Source organism: Pan paniscus, chromosome 6 (assembly GCF_029289425.2).
Source record: "Pan paniscus chromosome 6, NHGRI_mPanPan1-v2.0_pri, whole genome shotgun sequence".
Lineage (NCBI taxonomy): Eukaryota > Metazoa > Chordata > Mammalia > Primates > Hominidae > Pan > Pan paniscus.
Window position 1 is genome coordinate 159,077,394 of NC_073255.2, and position 18,580 is coordinate 159,095,973.

General features: G+C 37.6%; 1 long non-coding RNA gene across 4 annotated transcripts in view; it reads left to right on the plus strand.

Moving 5' to 3' along the window:
• Positions 1-12,187, plus strand: part of LOC103784441 (uncharacterized) — a 73,017-nt gene extending 60,830 nt beyond the window's left edge. For all 4 annotated transcript variants that reach the window (XR_010112793.1, XR_010112792.1, XR_010112791.1 and 1 more), the window contains 3 exons: positions 7,008-7,101; positions 9,877-9,936; positions 11,053-12,187. This is a non-coding gene — a long non-coding RNA (uncharacterized LOC103784441). The remainder of the gene's footprint in view (positions 1-7,007; positions 7,102-9,876; positions 9,937-11,052) is intronic.
• Positions 12,188-18,580: the final 6,393 nt, after the last annotated feature.

An 18,580-nucleotide genomic window follows, 5' to 3' on the forward strand; every position in this document is an offset into this window, starting at 1 on the left:
CTATTACAGTAGCTATGCCTACCTTACCTTTGATGGTTGAGTACCTCCACTTGGGAGTTGCCAAATTGGGATCCAATTATTCCCATTGCATGTAAATTTTGTAGTTGAGTGACTGTGGTTCCCACTGTTAGATCTGGAATGCAGAGAAGAGCAATCACAGAGCCCTTCAAAGATGCAGGTGCTTCCCTCACAAATCTATTTCACAAAGCACAGTTCAAGGTTGCATCTTCTGGACCCTCCCAGCTGGGATGAATAGGTCTAAAGTGACTAATCCACTCTAGCATCCCAATCTCCCTAAGCCTTTGGATTCCTTCCTCTACATAAACCAAGGAAAATCAGGCATTTCCACCTTGCTTACAGTAGGCCATCTTTTAATCCATATTTCAGCTAACCAAACAAATAAACTATTAGAACCTTTTTTTAACTTCCTGAGCTACAACATTAAATGCAGAATCCCTACTTAGTGGACCCAAATCTATAAATTCAGCCTGATCCAACTCTATGTTCCTTCCACCATTATCCCACACCCTTAATATCCATTCCCATGTCTGTTCTCCAGATTTCTGCTTATATAAATCAGAAAACTCAAGCAGTTCTTTTCAAGTGTAGTCAACCTTCTCATGGCTCATACTCTGAACCTCAACTCTAGAAGCCCACTAGGACTTTAGTCAAGTTATAGGTCTAGAAGAAAACAGAGGTGTTGGGGGTGGCTCCTGAGGAGAATCAACATTATCTTGCCTGGCAACTGCATCAGGGGAGGACATCATTGTTGTCTCAGGCAGCACAGGGTTTATCTCCTCAGGCAAAGGTGGAAAGGCTGATGGCAGCATGGGTCAGGGAGGGGATGTTGCCACTACTGGGGATGGAGAAGCTGCTTCTTCTGGCTAAAAGTTTCATCAGAGTTTACAAGCTCAGTGTACCCAGCTTCATCAGGGTCCTTCCATATATTGATTGCAAGTTGCATGGTTCTATTCTTTTTCAATCAATACCCTCACTTTAACAGTAGACACCTGGTGAGGCTGTGCATGCATCTTTCGTTGCAGGTCAGCCACTAGTATAATAAGAGCTTGTGTCTGATTTTCCACAATTACAGCTCTTTCTCTACAGGAGATAAGACTGTCACTCAGGGCAAGATTAGCAGATTTGAGGCTCAGTATCTGCTTCCGAAACTGGGAGTTAGAATCCCTGAGTTCATCATTTTCTTTCATCACCTTGTCCAGTGAATTTTGAAGCAAACAACCAACCAATGTCATTGTGTTCCTTGGTTCTCCACATATAGTCAAAGGTATTATGTGTAGAGTCACTAAACTCCTTGCCTCTCACGAGTGGTGAATCAGGTGTGTCAAATGAATTTATTTTGCATAACTCTTTAAACAGTCCACACCAAAGACTACCAGTGTTCTCCACACTATTAGAATTAGAGTCCTTAGCATTTTTAGGTCTAATCATATTAAGAAGCCAACTCCAGAAATGTCAAAACCAACAAAAGAACTCCATCCTTAATAATCTGTTCCTCTAGAAAGACTCTTGATACCAAAATCTGTATTTAATCATGGTTCTCTAGACGGACAGAACTAATAGAAAAAAAAAATATATATATATATATATATATATGTGTGTGTTAATTAAGGAGTATTAACTCACAATCACAAGGTCCTATGATAGGCTGTCTGCAAGCTGAGGATCAATGAAGCCAATCCAAGTCCCAAAGCTGAAGAACTTGGAGTCTGATATTTGAAGGCAGGAAGCATCCGGCACAGAGAAAGATGTAGGCTAGGAGGCTAAGCCATTCTAGTCTTTTCATGTTCTTCTGCCTGCTTTTATTCTGGCCATTCTAGCAGCTGATTAGATTGTGCCCACCCAGATTAAGAGTGGGTCTGCCTTTCCCCGTCCACCAACTCAAGTGTTAATCTCCTTTGGCAACACCCTCACAGACACACCCAGAATCAATACTTTGCATTCTTCAAACCAATCAAATTGACACTCAGTATTAATCCTCATAATATTCTTCACAGGAATAAAAAAAACTATCCTAAATTTCATATTGAACCACAAAAGACCCAGAATAGCCATATCTATCCTAAGCAAAAAGGACAAAACCAGAGGAATCACATTACTGACTTCATATTATACTAGTTATGGTAATAAAACAGCATGGTACTGGCATAAAAACAGACACATAGACCAATGGAACAGAACAGAGAACTCAGAAGCAAATCCACACACCTACAGTGAACTCATTTTTCGACAAATGTGCCAAGAACACACACTGAGGAAAAGACAGTCTCTTCAATAAGTGGTGCTGGAAAAACTGGATATCCATATAAAAAAGAATGAAACTGGACCTGTATCTCTCACCAATACAAAAGTCAAATCAAATGGATTAAAGACTTAAATCTAAAGCTTCAAACTGTGAATCTACTACAAGAAAACATTGGGGAAAATCTCCAGGAGATTAGTCTGGGCAAGGATTTGTTGAGTATTATCCCACAAGCGCAGGTAACCAAAGCAAAAATTGACAAATGGGATCACATCAAGTTAAAAAAGCTTCTGCACAACAAACAAAACAATCAACAAAGTGAAAAGACAAACCATAGAATGTGAGAAAATATTTGCAAACTATCCATCTGACAAGGGATTAATAACCAGAATATGTAAGGAGCTGAAACAACTCAACAGGAAAAACATCTAATAGTATAATTAAAAATAGGCAAAAGATTTAAATAGACATTTCTCAAAGGAAGATATACAAATGGCAAACAGCATATGAAAAGATGCTCAATGTCAGTGATCATCAGAGAAATGCAAATCAAAACTACAATGAGATATAATTTCATTCCAATTAAAATTGCTTATATTCAAAAGGCAGGCAGTAACAAATGCTGGCAAGGATGTGAAGAAAAGGGAACCCTTGTACACTGTTGGCGGGAATATAAATTAGTACAACCACTATGGAGAACAGTTTGGAGATTCCCCTAAAAACAAAAAATAGGACAACCATATGATTCAGCAATCCCACTATTGGGTTCATTCCCCAAAGAAAGCAAATCAGTATATCAAAGAGATATCTGCACTCCCATACTTACAATCGCCAAGATTTGGAAGCAACCAAAGTGTTCATCAACAGATGAATGAATGAAGAAAATGTACATATACACAATAGAGTACTATTCAATCATAAGAAAGAATGTCATTCAGTAATTTGCAACAACATGGATGGAACTGGAGATCATTATGCCAAGTGAAATAAGCCAGGAACAGACAGAAAAGCATCGTATGTCATGTTCTCACTTATTTGTGGGATCTAAAATTCAAAACAATTGAACTCATGGACATAGATAGTGGAAGGATGGTTACCAGATACTGGGAAGGGTAGTGTGGGGCGGGGGCTGAAAGGGAAGTGGGAATGGCTAATGGGTACAAAAATATATAGAAAGAATGAATAAGACATACCATTTGACAGCACAATAGAGTGACTATAGTCAATAATAACTTAATCATACATTTTCAAATAACTTAAAGAGTATAATTGGATGGTTTATAACTTAAAGGATAAATGCCTAGGAGATGGATAACCCATTCCCCATGATGTGCTTATTTCACATCGCATGCCTATATCAAAACATCTGATGTACCCCATAAATATATGCATGTACTCTATACCCACAAAAATTGAAAATTAAGATTTAAAAATGTAATGAAATTCTTTATTTTATTTTTCTGGAAAATGTGATTGTGGCTTTAGGGGGCTAATAAATAATACTCCTCTCTTTCCTACCCCAATAGATGCAAGAATCTGATAGAGATTAAAGCATGAACATTATTGATAAAAGCTAGAATGGAGGATGTGGCTTAAATGTTCAGCCTCAATAGATTTCCTAACAGTTTGCTCCATATTGAATTTTCCTACAAGCAGTAATGGACAACTGTATGCATTTCCTGTGGAGACACTCATTATTCACTCAATAAATATTTATTGAATGTAAACTATGGGCCAGATACTGTTTTAGGTGCTGAGGATTCAACAGTGAACAACTCAGTCACTGCACTCAGGGAGTTCACATTCTAAGTAGTGAGGAGATCTTGAGTCTGCTAAGACTTGAGTTTGGCTGCAGATCTAGAGGAAAGTAGAGTTTTGGGGGGTAGGTCCTGAAGAAGATCAGCAATATCTTGGAAGGCGACTACCTCAGGGGAAACCATTGCAGGTGTTTTAAGCAAAGCGAGACTAACTTCCTGAGGAAGAGATGGTAGGGCTCTTTCTTCTGGTGAAAAAGGCTTGGTGTAATTTATAGGTTCAAGACACCAGCTTTGTCAGAATCTGCCCATATGTCTTGATTCCAGTTTTTGAGAATGCCATTCCTTCCAATCAATGCCGTAACTTTAACAAAGGGGCCCTGTGTGGTTGGGCATTCAGTTGACATTGTAATTCAGCCACTCACAAGGTGAGAATGTTTTTTCTTTCATTTTCATAAACTTCAGTCCTGTGCCTACAGAAGATAATGGTTTCAGAGTAAACATAGAAGATTCCAGGTCCCTTGTGAGAATGTTGAGCTAAGAATTTAAAGCCCTGAGCTTATAATTTTCTTTCCCTAAGTTCTCAGGTATTGTTAGAAGCAACCAACCAACTCTATCTTGCTCATTTTCACTAAAATATTCTATTGGTAGCAAATACTTGAAAACCTGAAATGCCTTTTATAAGCATTTGATTGCAGGTATCTAAAGGAGATAATTTGAGTAACTTTTTTGGCCATGAACTACCACATGCCATGAACTACTAGTGCTCCCTTTACCACTGGAGACATGGTCATTAGTGCCTTTAAATCTAATCAGATCAGAGGGCCAATGCTAGAAAACCCAAATCCAATTCAGATAACTCATCCTTGAGATTCTGTTTTCTGGAACCACTCTCAGTATGCAATTCTGTTATCAGGATTCAGTCAGAGAAGCAGACCCACTAGGAGATGTGTATCTATATATACATCTACCTATGTATCTATTTATATGCCTGTTTGAATATCTATCTATCTATCTATCTATCTATCTATCTATCTATCTATCTATCTATGTATTTATCAAGACACTTGTTACAGGAATTTGATCTTTTTTTTCATTTTATTTTTTGAAACAGTCTCACTCTGTCACCAGGCTGGAGTGCAGTGGTGTGATCTCGGTTCACTGCAACCTCTCCCTCCTGGGTTAAGCTATTCTCCTGCCTCAGCCTCCTGAGTAGCTGGGATTGCAGGCATGCACCACCATGCACGGCTAATTTTTTGTGTGTGTGTATTTTTAATAGAGATAGGGTTTCACTATATTGGCCAGGCTGGTCTCGAACTCCTGACCTCAAGTGATCCACCCGCCTCAGCCTCCCAAAGTGCTGGGACTACAAGCATGAGCCACCGTGCCCAGCCGGAATTTGATCTTCTATAATTGTGGGAGCAGCCACACACAGTCTGAGTCAGATTGTTGTCTTCATATCTGAAGCTGGAATATGAAGTCCGCAAGACAGTCACTAGGGAAGGGACAGTAAATGTAAATGGGGGCAAAAAAGATTAAGCTGGACCCCAAAGCACAAGATGGAACCCATGAGAAAGGACTAAAACTCTTGACAGTTCCTGTTGCTTCTGACTACAGTAATATAGATGTTTGGAAGATGTGTTCTGAACATACACAGCCGCATACAAGTTTAAAATCTAAAGGAAGATACAAAGGAAGGGGAGCAGTTGCAGGCCCAGCAACTATGAAGATGAGCTAGCCAGTGAAACCACATGTGAGCTACAAGGTGGCTGATGTTCCCCTGCATTCTTACTAGAATAGAAACTTACTCTGATAGAGATCTTCCTTCCTTTCTTCAATGTTTCTGTCAAAACTACAATTCATGGATTTCCTGTATTCTACCCAGCATCATCTCTGACCACACAGTATCACAACAAGGCAAGGAATTTATTTCATAGCAAATGGAAGTATAGCAATTAACTCATGCTTATGGAATTCATGAAACTTACAGTGTTCCCCTTTATTCTGAAGCACTTGACTTGTTAGAATGGTAAAATGATCTTTTGAAGACTCAGTTACTGTGTGAGCTAAGTGACATATTGTAAGCTCTTTTCTCCAGCATTCAGTAGCACCCTAAATCAACAACCATTATATGGTGCTGTTTCGCTCATAGACAGAATTTATAGGTCCAAGAATCAAGAGGTGAAAATGGAACTGTCTCCTCTCACTAATGGCCTTAGTGATCCATGAGCAAAACTTTTGCTTTTCCCCTGTGACTTTAGGTTTAGCTGGCCTAGAGGTCTTTGTTCCAAAGGATGTAATGCCCCTACTAGGAGATAAAACAATCCATTAAACTGGGAGTTGAGACTGGCTCTCAACACTTTCAGCTCTGCATGACACTGAATCAACAGGTGAAAGAGGGGGTGACTGAACTGCTAAAAGTCAGTTTCTGACTGGTGAAAATAGAGGAATTGAGGTTACTTTATATAATGAGACAAATAGGAAGTTTGTTGGAATACAGAAGATGCTCTGGGACACCTCTTAGTACATTCCTGAGAGCAAAGTCCATGGAAAACTGCAACAATCCAATTTAAACAGAACTGCTAAAAACTCAGACCCCTCAAGAGTAAAAGTTAGGACCACCTCACCCAGGAAAAACATCATGACCAGTTGAGGGACTTGGTTAGGGCAAAGGAAATAGAGAAAGGACCATGGAAGAAGGTATGGAAATACCTGAGACTGGGTTATGTATAAGAAAAGAGGCTTAATCAGCTCATGGTTCTGTAGGCTGTTCAGGAAGCATAATGCTGGCATCTGCTCGGCTTCTAGAGAGGCCTAAGGAAGCTTACAATTTATTACTATAAATATTGGCTATGCTATGTGACCAGTTGTAGAAATAAGGACTGTCATAGTTATGAATTTTTTATTTTTATACAAATATTTTTGTTTTATTGCTCCTTTAATCCTTTATAATTTAATGTAAGACATGTTAATAGTGGTTGTCTGTATTTAAGTTACAGGATATCAAAGTGGAGTGTGAACCAGCCAGGAGGAGAACGACTAACACCCAAAGACAAAAATGGACTTGTTGTCTTTTCTGGGGAAAGGGTTAGTGTGCTTTTCAGTTGCATGTGAGATAGTTGTAGCATAGTAGGAAGACATATGACTTTGTTATTGTTATTTCATATGAAGTATGGTTTAAGGAGATATGTATAGATGCCAAGTTAGCAAGAATTGGACCGTGGTATCTTGTCAACTTGACTAGGTTGAATTACATTTTTCAGAATTCTATTTCATGTAAGTTTTCCATTAGGGAGGGTCAGGAGAAAGACCTTCTTTTAAAAGACTATGGGGCAGAATGATATATTTAAATATCTACATGTAGGTAGATAGGTAGATAGATAAACATACAGACAGAAATATCTCTGTCTTTGTTCAGATAGAATAGATATCTGAACAGAGATAGTTCAGATAGTTCACATATCTGAACAGAGATAGAGATATCTCTGAATATATCCACATATAGATATATTTATATCTATCTTCCCTTTCTAACTACCAGAGCTATGAACTCAAGATTTAGTATAAATGTGATGAAAACAGTCTTACAGAAACTGCCTAACCAGATCAGCTCCACAATTGTTCTATACAGTCAAATCCCTACAATAAATCATTTTACAAATCTTTCTTCTTTTGTAGATTTTACAAAATCATACAACAAATCTTTAGATTTATAGAGCCTACAACAAATCCTTTTAGATCTATAGATCTTGTAGTGGTTTTGCTTCTCTAATTGAACCCTGATATAATGTATTCCAAATGTGGAGCCAATAGAATTTGCTAACATATTGGATTTAGGGTACAAGAGAAAGAAAGAGGTCAAAAATGACTTCAAGGTGTCATTTGGAAACCAGAAACTAGGAGACTGAGAAACCAGAGAGTGAGAGGGCTGAAATTGAATGGGTCTAAGGGAGAAAATTAAAAATGTGTAGCAATGTTATATTTAAAATACCTACTAGACATCTAGATGGGGGTGTCAGGTAAGCACCTGGGTTTACAAGTCTAGAGGCTTCAGTGAAGAGCACTTAACTAAAGAAAAAATGGGAAGTCACCCCAATATCATAGATAATGCTAAGGTTGTGGAAATGGATGTGGGCACCTAGGAAGTGAATATAGAAAAAGAAAGAAAATAATCTAAGAATGAAAAAATGAAAGAAGAAAAAGAATTAGAAAAATGAATAGGATTCATCAGAGATTAAGAAGAAGTAGCCAATACGGTAGATAAAATGGTATCTAGCTATGTCAAATGTTCCTGATAGATGAAGACTAAAAATATAACACTGAATTTAGCAATGGAGAGGTCACTTCTGACTTTCAGTGGAACAACTTTAAGTAGAGTGATGGACGCGAAAGCTTAACTAGAGCTGACTCATTAGAAAATGAGAGGAGAGGAAAGTGGACACTAAAAATGCAGTCCACTTTTCTCAGAAATTCTAGTGTCAAGAGTAGCAGGGAAACGGTAGAAGCTGGTGGGAGATATGGGATATAAAACACCTATATTTTTAGGTGGGAAATGTTACAGTATGTTTATATGCTGATGTATCAGGCCGTTCTTGCATTGCTATAAGGAAATAACTGAGACAGGGTTATTTATAAGAAAAGGGGTTTAATCAGCTTATGGTTCTGTGGACTGTACAGGAAGCATAGTACTGTCATCTCCTAGGTTTCTAAGGAGGCCTCAGGAAGCTTACAATCATGGCAGAAGATGAAGGGAGACCAGGCACATCACACAGCAAAAGGAGGAGCAAGTGAGAGAGCCAGTGGGTCAAGAGAGGTGCCACACACTTTTAAATGACCAGATCTCCTGAGAGTTCACTATCACAAGAACAGCACAAAAAGGATGGTGCTAAACCATTCATGAGAAATCTGCCCCTGTGACCACCTCCGGCTGGCCCCACTTCCAACACTGGGGATTACAATTCAACATGAAATGTGGGCAGGGATGAATGTACAAAGTATATCAGCTGATATAAATGATTAAGTAGATCAATAAAAGAAATTAATGATTGGGGAAAACTGCTAAAGCAATGCCCTTGGAAAGATGAATGGGATCTAGAGCACAAGTAGATAGGTCTTGGATTGGAATGTAGGCTGTTTACGTGTAAATGAAAGAAAGGTAGTTATATGAGTTTAGGTATAGATGGATTAGTAGATTTGGTAATGGGAATCTGTGGAAGTTCTTTGCTGATTACTTCTATTTTCTCAGTGAGGAAAGGAACAAGGTTTTCAGCTAATAACGTGGTTTGGGAAGGGAGTTTGAAAAGAGAAGATAAAGAAAGAAATACTCATCTAGGAGAGTAGGAGTGTGGATGGACTAGAAAAAAGGTAAGATCGCTGGGAAGCACTTGAGTTTGGTAGACATAGATTTAAGGACAAAGCCTATCTCAGTACATTTCACTGTGGAGAGAAGCAGGACACAACTCCTTCGTGCAAAGTCTGATCTGAAAAAAAAAAAAAAGAGAGAGAACAGGAGTAGAGCCAACCATATTCAATTTCTTCTTCAAAGAAAGTGGTCAGATAAATCAACCTACTTCCAGTACAGAGAAGAAAGCCAAAGGACAGGGAAAAGCTGGAAGTATCTCTTTTCTGGGCTTTTTCTCCTTGGGAATGAAATAGTTGAACATGTCCTTCCTTCTATGAAAACATGAAAAGGAGGGGTAGGTGTCCCCCTAACATGTGGCATCGTTTAATAAGGCCCCAATGGGATATGCATTCTGCACACTGTACTACAGGATTTCTTTAAAATACTTCTTAAAGAACCCATCCAATTTTATGCAAGTATTCAAAAGTCTCTAATCGGATTCATTTTAATTATTGTAACAGAAAAAGAAATCCTTGGTCCCCAACATGGAAATCCAAGACGCAAAGAAATCATAGGCTCTGGTAAGTGCTTTCCAAAAATATATGTGAATTTTTTTTTTTGGCTCAGTTGGAGTTACCTGATTCATAGGTCACTAGCAGGGGGCACGTCCTTGTGGGTCCCTTCAGAGACTGTCCCCATGCATTCATCAGTCACACTTCCATATGTTAGGTATCACATAGAGCTGGAGCTACAGTACAAGGGAATTTGAACACAAAGGCCTGAAGTTGAAAGCCCCAAAACTGAAAATGCTCCAAGTAATCCATGACTCGCCTTGTTTGTATAATTGCAACACACAAACATACAAGTTAATCCGTCTGGAGTACAAAGATGACATGAGCCAACAACTTCATGGCTAAACTCCTGGTTGGGTCAAGATTCTGAGTACAGTACAACTGGCTTTGCAACAGTCAGATGATACTGTATCTGGGCTATCTGATATAGAATATGTAGAGAGGAAATGTGAGTGGCAAAAAGAATATTGAACTCCCGGCCCAACCCAGAATATTCTAAGTGTTGGCAATAATAGAGAAGGCTATGGCTGCTGAGACGTCCTTCCAACAATAAAATTGTCTCTTTATGAGATCTTCGAATGACAAAGTAAAGTTTTGCATTTAAATGTAATCAAGTTGTTTAAAAATACATAGCAATTGAAAATGTTAGGAAATTCTACCTAAACACAAATGTGTAAAATGATAGTTAATTTTATTTTTGACATTAGTTTAGCATTCCAGCTAAACTTGGGTAAAATTTGAGATTTTAATGAGATGCTCATATAAGGAGAGCTAAATTTCAATATAGTTGTGGTTTTCCTATAGCAGAAACTGCTCATTTAATTCGACAGAAGAGCTATAAATTCAAGCATAAGTGCCAATACATACGGTAACAAAAAAAATCATAAAAGAAACTCTCTTTCATATTTAGCACTGGTTCTCTGCCCCAACTACAATTAGATTCACTTGGGGAAATTTTTTAAAAATATTGATGCCTGGACCCCACTCCAGGTTAATTGTGTCATAATGAAATGGGGAGTGGCGGGGGGGCGGGTGGGAAAGCACAGATGAAGCTCAGAAGCTCCTCAGGTGACCCTGTTCTGCACCACGATCTACAACAATGATTCTCAATCTTGCTGTACTTAGAATCACCTGGGGAAGAAACCGCTGCAGACCAAATTGCATCTTAGATCCATTAAATCAGAAACTTGGATTGCTGGATTCAGGTACAAGTATTTGTAAAGCTCCCTAAGTGATTATAATGTATAGCCAAAGTTGAGAACCACTGCTTTGGAGCCACTGGTCTAATGGGACAAATTGCATTGATTTACTTCCCTTAATATTACTATGTATAACTAACTAAATAAGATGTATTATTTTATGTTTCTTCTTAATATTGGCATAAACCAATAAATTAGTGTATGTATGTTTCATTGTTAGAAGAATATATGAATATTATTTTTGTACCAAATATTCCATCAGGAGCAGAAATGTTCACAGAAAAGGGGCACAAATTTTAGGGGCAGAGAAGATGTGAACCATACAATCAGCTCCGAGCACCCTCCTCTGCCCATTTGCCTCATATGGTTTTAAGGATGTGTAAGTGCAGATAAAGCTGTGAATGAGAAGAGGAACAGAGCAGTCATCATGGAACATGAGAGAGAAGCTATATATTCAAGGCCCCAGAACCACAAGTAGAAGGAGCCTGGGTCCCAGATAATTTTGTGGGTCCCATAGTCCTGAATTACCTGCCCAGGCTTTAACATGAAAGAGAACAATTTCTCTATTTCATTTAAACCACAGTTATTACAGGGTCTCTTTCGACAGCCAAACCTATTACCTAACTAACACAAGTCATGACCAGGTAGTCTTGCTAACAGAATATCTCATATTCAATTAAGTGTTTTAAATATATACCATTGTTACTGCACCTGAACGACCGAAAACTTCTGTGAGAAGGCCAAAAGTCTATACTTAGTAGAAATTTTCCTTCTTAATTTTAGCATCTACAGAAATGTGCCCCATATTTTGTCCTGTGAATGACTTTCAAAAGTTCAGACTTGTGTAATGCCCTATAAGTTGAACCAAATATTAACTTCTTTGCAATATATAAAGATTTTATTTAACATAGGGTAATATAAAGATAATATATGTCTAATGTAGTAGATGTCACATACAGTATGTGTTTGGTATTTAGACCTTATAAAAAAAATTTTCTAGCTCTTGTCTACCATGTAGGTAACATATTCCCATTTTATAAATAAAGCAATTCCAGAACATGTTTCAATTCTCTTAATTCCATGGTTTTTTCCTATATTATCTCATGTTGCAGTTAAATTTAATTTCAAATTTATACTATTTTAAAATCATTATTGGTATTTCTGAAAATTGTAGTTAGTTTCCATTTGAAATTATTTTCCTCACAATTGTGCTTATGCTGCAATTCACAATGATGACACTGGATGGCACCAAATTTTACCTTTTAAAGTTGATTTTCCATTTAAACTATGACTGGTGCACAGTAAATATTTAAGTTACAGAACTTACTCAAAAACTGAATACTTTAATCACATAAATACAAACCCTAATTCCCAAGTCAATGATAAAAACCAACATAATTGCACCACATGTTTGTAACTGAAGAAACAAATTATGTGCATAAATGAAGATTACAATTCTAAAGTGCTGACTGAAAGTGTATTGTATGTAATAACATCAATGGGTGTTTAAACTTGAAATTGTGTAAACCAAAGGAAAACTATTCAAATACATGAGTCACAGCAAATTCTAGGAAACTTGTAGTATCAAGACAAAGAAAGTAATGCAGATATGCTCCAGTCATAAGATTTCAGGTTGGAGAATATCTAAAGCTTACTGCAACCAACTATTTTCTTGGACAATCTACTCTGAGAGTTCACTCTGATGTTTCATGCCCTTGGTGAGTTTTCTAGTCTTGCCATGGTCCATAATTTTCATATCAGTGTGGCCTTCACTTGAAGGTAATAAGCCTTCAAGATGCAGTTCCTGCATCTTGAAGTCCCTGCAAGATGAGGAAGTTCCTGCAAGATGAGTTCCTGGCTCAGGCTTCCTCTTTCCTCTTCCCTCTGAAGGGAATTTACACATTGAATCCCAAATTGTATATGCTGGCTGATTGTGCATCATAACCAGTCTTTGCACACACTACCACTCAAAAAATAAGTGCACAAGGAGGAAAACCAGAAGAGTATAATACAATGGAAGGCAAGATAAGAACCTTGTGAGACTACTACTTTCTTCCAGTTGAGCAGACCATTAGCTGGGCGTTGTGGCGGATGCCTGTAATCTCAGCTACCAGGAGGCTGAGGCAGGAGAATCGTTTGAGCCCTAGAGGTTGCAGTGAGCACGAGATCGTGCCACAGCATGGCAGCCTGGGCAACAGAGCAAGACTTCGTCTTAAAAACAAACAAACATAAAACAAGCAATTAGACCAAAAATATTTGTAATTGTCCTTGACTCCTCTGTTTTTCTCACATTGCAGACCCAATCCACTAGCAGAGCTCATTGACTGTCTTCAAACATGTACAGTACATGCCACTTCACTCCACTCCCTCTACTATAACTCCAGTCTAAGCCACAATCACTTCTTGCCTTGTTTATTTCAACGGTGTCATAACTGGTCTTGCTGCTACCACCTAGCTTCCCCCATCCACTGTCAACACAGCTACCACAGTGATCCTGTTAAATGTGATGTATCACTCTGTTGTTCAAAGTCCTTCAATGGCTTTCTCATCTTCATTGGTTGGAAAAAATGTGACTTTTTAGGTTAAATCTTTATATTTCCTTATGGCAAAAATATGCATTGTCATTGTAATGAAATCCATCATTTCTAAAATGGATAATATAGTGAAAGTCCCAGGTAACTTTCTCATCCTAGTAAATACTACTGTTGATAGATTGATATGGATACACATTTTATACAAATGGGATTGTAATATAATATTCTTCTGCAAATTACTTTATTGGCTTAACTTTATATCTTTGGACATTGCTCTATGCCACCATATATATATATATACACACACACACACACACACACACACACTTACCTCACTCTTTTTATTATCTGCAGCACAGTTGTTCGTTGAATGGTTTTGCTGTGATTTAATTCACCAATATCCAATATATGGACATTGGATTTAGTTTAGAAAGCTTTTTAACAACAGTACTGCAGTGATCATCACTGCATAAGCATTTTTTTATACATATGAGTATATGTCTGTGGGTAAAGTCCTAGAAATGAAATTGCTGGGCCACAGGGTGTAAGAGACATAAATTAGTGTGGTTGCCTTAATTCTCCTAGTTGCCATATCTATTCTCCAGTCCTTCTTGTAAGGAAAACCTCCTCTTCTTCCCAGTTCTTCTCAGGTTTTACATGGAAATCACAGTGTTTTGATATGCCCCTCGTATCCCCTGGCCATGGCAGAGTTGATTCTCTCCATCCTGTAGATGAGATTAATGAGTCTCAAAGAGCTATGGTAAATTGACAGATTCCACATGTTTAGTGAGTGTATGAAATAAAAGTCAAATCAAAGTCCATATGAACACAAAAGTTGCATTCATTATCCTGTGTTGTGCTTTTATACATATATAAATAATTCTGTTGAAAACATCTGAATATGGAAGCTAATTGGCTTCTATGGGACTCGGGATCTAGACTCTGGTTAAGTTTGTGCATTTCTGAGCAAGAATAAAGGAGAAAGTCCCAACCCTTGCATCTAAATATTTTGGCTTCACAGTAATACAAATCAATGCTTCCCAATATTCATGGACTGAATATTTTACATTTCATCTGGATGTTTGGGGGTGGTGGAGAACAACAGAATGTGATTGAGCACATACAGTACTCCAAGAGAGATGTTTCTGTTCATTGTGGCATTTGTAATTCAAGGAAGAAAAACTGGTAGCAATAGAAATATTCATTTATTTGGGCCAGATAAAGCACTCAGATACTGTTGATATTTATAAGCCATAATATAGTTGTAGCGATAAGGCAAAAATAAGGCTGCAAAATTCCTTGTGTTACATGGGACGTGTTTCAAGGAGAGATGTTTGTTTCTCTGTGGCAAAATTTTCTATTACTCTTCTCTGAAATCACTGTGGTCTGGAGCAACCTTACCCATCCAATCCCCATGTGGTTCTCAAGCAGACAGTATTGCGTGTGGAGCAAACCTAAAAAGTGAGTCAATCTGCTTCAATACAGCCCCTTTCTTAAAGTATATATATTTCCTGTTATAATAAAACCAACATCAACATGAGATGATGATAAGGATGATGATGATAAGAAGAGTTAACATATACTGAGCATCTATAGTTATGCCCAGGCACCATGGTCTATGGCCGTAACCTTATCAAATGTTCTTAACATTATGTGAAACATGTATCATTATTACCCTCATTTTACAGAAGAGAATACAGAGTTCCTAGTAACTGCCCAGATAAACATAGGATCATGATTCAAATCTAAATCAGCCAGATTCTTAATGCCCTTGTTCTCATAATGCCCTCTTATGTTGCCCCCAAAGAGGCCAGAGGCCACAAGGACTTGTCCTTCTCCATGTTCCAGATTTCTCCATGCCTTCCACTTCACTCAGATAGGAATTGGCCAGCTCTGTGCCTTAGCTCTGGGCTGGAGAAGTTTTATTAACTAATCTCATGGTCCAAAATGTATTCAGTTAATAGATTCTAATGTTTGTTTAAAACACAATTATATGTATTTGACATAATTGTCTTGATGTAATGATGTAATGTCTTGAAGTAAGAAATGCAGCCTTGATGCTGAGGCTTTCAGCTCTGTGGCCAGGAGATATGTCTGGCAGACAGATTTACAATGTCCAAAAGACATTCCCAGTGAGAAGGTAGGAAGCAGAGGGAGAGGAAACAGCAGAAGAAAGCCCCCCTCTGCAGGCCACTTCTACCCCAGGCCTCTTCTTGCCTTGCTGTAACACTGCCCCACTGAATCAATCTCTTACTCCAAGCACTGTACCAAAATCAACTCTCTTACTCCATATTTTTATTCAATTCAATTTATCTCCTGAACCCCCAGAAATATGCTGGAAGTGTTCAGAAAATATGTTGAAACTTCAGGTTACATGAAACAGGCTAGTCATGAATAGGACCTCCCCCTATATTAAAGCTTGAGTTCCTTATAACTGAGGGTCAATGAAACCTCAATCTCCAAGGATTTTTTTTTAATTGTATGGTGCTTATTATCTCCTCCCAGAAGTCCTCTCCAGTTTGTATGCATCTAACTTGGAGTAATTCTACCTAGAAAGAGAAATGGACTTCCATATTTCTTGAGGATGGATGCTTTATGTTGCTTTGTAAGCTCCCTCACGTGTTTCTTTAATGTCTGTATTGTATTTCTATATTGTTCAGGATTCTTGATTGAAAATAACTGAAAGACAGTTCCGACTAACTTAAAAAAATAACTCGGAAGTTCAAGGGATGACCATACAGGTACAGCTGAATTCAGGGGCTCCAGTGATGGCATCAGCCTACGTCTCTCCTACCATCTCTCACCTCTGCCACCTTCTGTGTTCGCTTCCTTCTCAAACATTTATTTCTTATGAGACGATCCGAGGGATGAGCAGCTCAGGTTTAAATTTTGCTAGTGTAATAATTCATGGACATTTTTTTCCCCAGTAGCTCTAGCAAAAGTTTCAGAATTCCTTGAGCTGTTCTCATGCCCAGATTTGAAGCAATCACAGTAGCTAGAATGTGAACACATCCAAAAGGCCAGTCCTATGACATGTATGCCTGCCTGTGGGCGAACCCAACGCAGCATATGAATTGAGAGTGGAGTGGTCAAGTCCTCAATAGGTAAGAAAGAATGCTGGACAAGAAGAAGAAAAAAAAGGACTTTACAATGTTTGTGTCTTAATCAGACTGTAACTTATCAAATGCAAGGGCTACATCTAATAATATCTATTCCTTGAATAATACCCAAAACAGTGCTATATATAAAAGCTCATAAACTCATATTTACACATTTTCTAGCTTCCTCGATTTAGTGTATTAAAAGTGGCCTTTATCTAGATCAAAAGATACATTGCTTTCCCTTAATAAGTTGCTGTTTAAATTACACTAACATCCTTGAGTAAAAGTCATGTATAAGGCACTATACTCAGTATTGTAATGCATATTATTTCATGTGATAATTAGTCCAATCTTGTGTGTAACTATTGTTATTTATTTCTTCAAAGGAGGAAACTGAGGTTCAGAGGGTTAAGTAATTTGCTCAAAGTTTCACAGTTAATAAATGATGAAGCTTGAGAAGCTGTTTGATTCTAATACAGAATTATTTCCGCTAGACTGGAGGTGGACATTTAGAGACCACAGACTTGTTTGGACAGAAAAATATGTTAAAATATTGAATTGACATGCTTTCAGGAGCATCATGTAATCACCTATTTATGATAAAAACCAATCTTCGTTGACTTACCACTGACTTTATCATACATTTATGATACCTGCATGGTGTCCAGAAGCTTTTGAGTTTGGGCCCAGCACAAGAGCACACTTGAATTTAGAGAAAGAAGAAATTATTTGTGCTGTGTTGTCTTGCATGAGTGTGATTTTCTTGCTAAAAGTACAATAATTACACACTTTTGAAAATTCCATCTAAATTGCATAGTATTGATGCAGTCACTGACAAAAAGAAAAATATAACAAAATACAGAAGAAAAAAAGATAAATGTATATGATAAAAGTGGCATTCTAATCAGTAGGAAAGGATTGACTATTCAATAAATAGTGTTATCACAACCTGATGATACATTTTGGGGAAAAAACTAAATTAAATTCTGCTTCACACTATATGCAAAAGTAAACTCGAAAAGTACTAAGATACTAAAAGAAAATATTGAAAAGATACTGTTATAATTTGAGGATGGGGAAACTCTTTGTAAGGAAGTCATGAAAGAGCTATAAAAAAAAAGACTGGAATATTTGCCTAGATAAAACAAGGAGCTTTCATTTGTTGGAAAGCATTACAACCCTATAACAAACTATAGCACACAAAGAGTGCTTGTAAAACTGGTGAAATCAGAATTAGCTATGTGGAAGGTACCAATGTCAATTTCATGATTTTGATAGTGTTACCTTAGTTACGCAAGATGTTACCACTGGTGGAAGCTGGGTGAAGGGAGCACAGTATCTCTGTGTATTTTGTGGCACAGTTTACTGTGTATCTGTAATTGTTTCAAAATAAAAAGTTAAAAAATGAAAATAAATGTGTGGGTATTTGCAGAACAATTTTTTAAAACTTGTGTTTAGTTGTGGGACATGATAAATACGTGGGTATCTGTAAAGGAGAAAAGCAAATGAAGAAATGTAATAGTTCCATAAAATAGCATTGCTAAGAGAAGCCCGGGTTCTGAAGTCAGGAGAACAGGGATGGAACCCTCATAGTACCTACCACATACAGATTATTATGAGAATTACATGAGCTAACTCACTCATTTAAGCTATAAAGCACTCAACTCAGTACTTGGAAAATAGTAACTATCCAATACATGTTAATTATAATTAAAATTATATTTAGTCATATTTAAATGTATTCTGTAAATGTGAATACCTTCATAATTTTGGATTTTTGTTATAGTTCTGAACCTGGTACAAGTATAAAAATGCAATG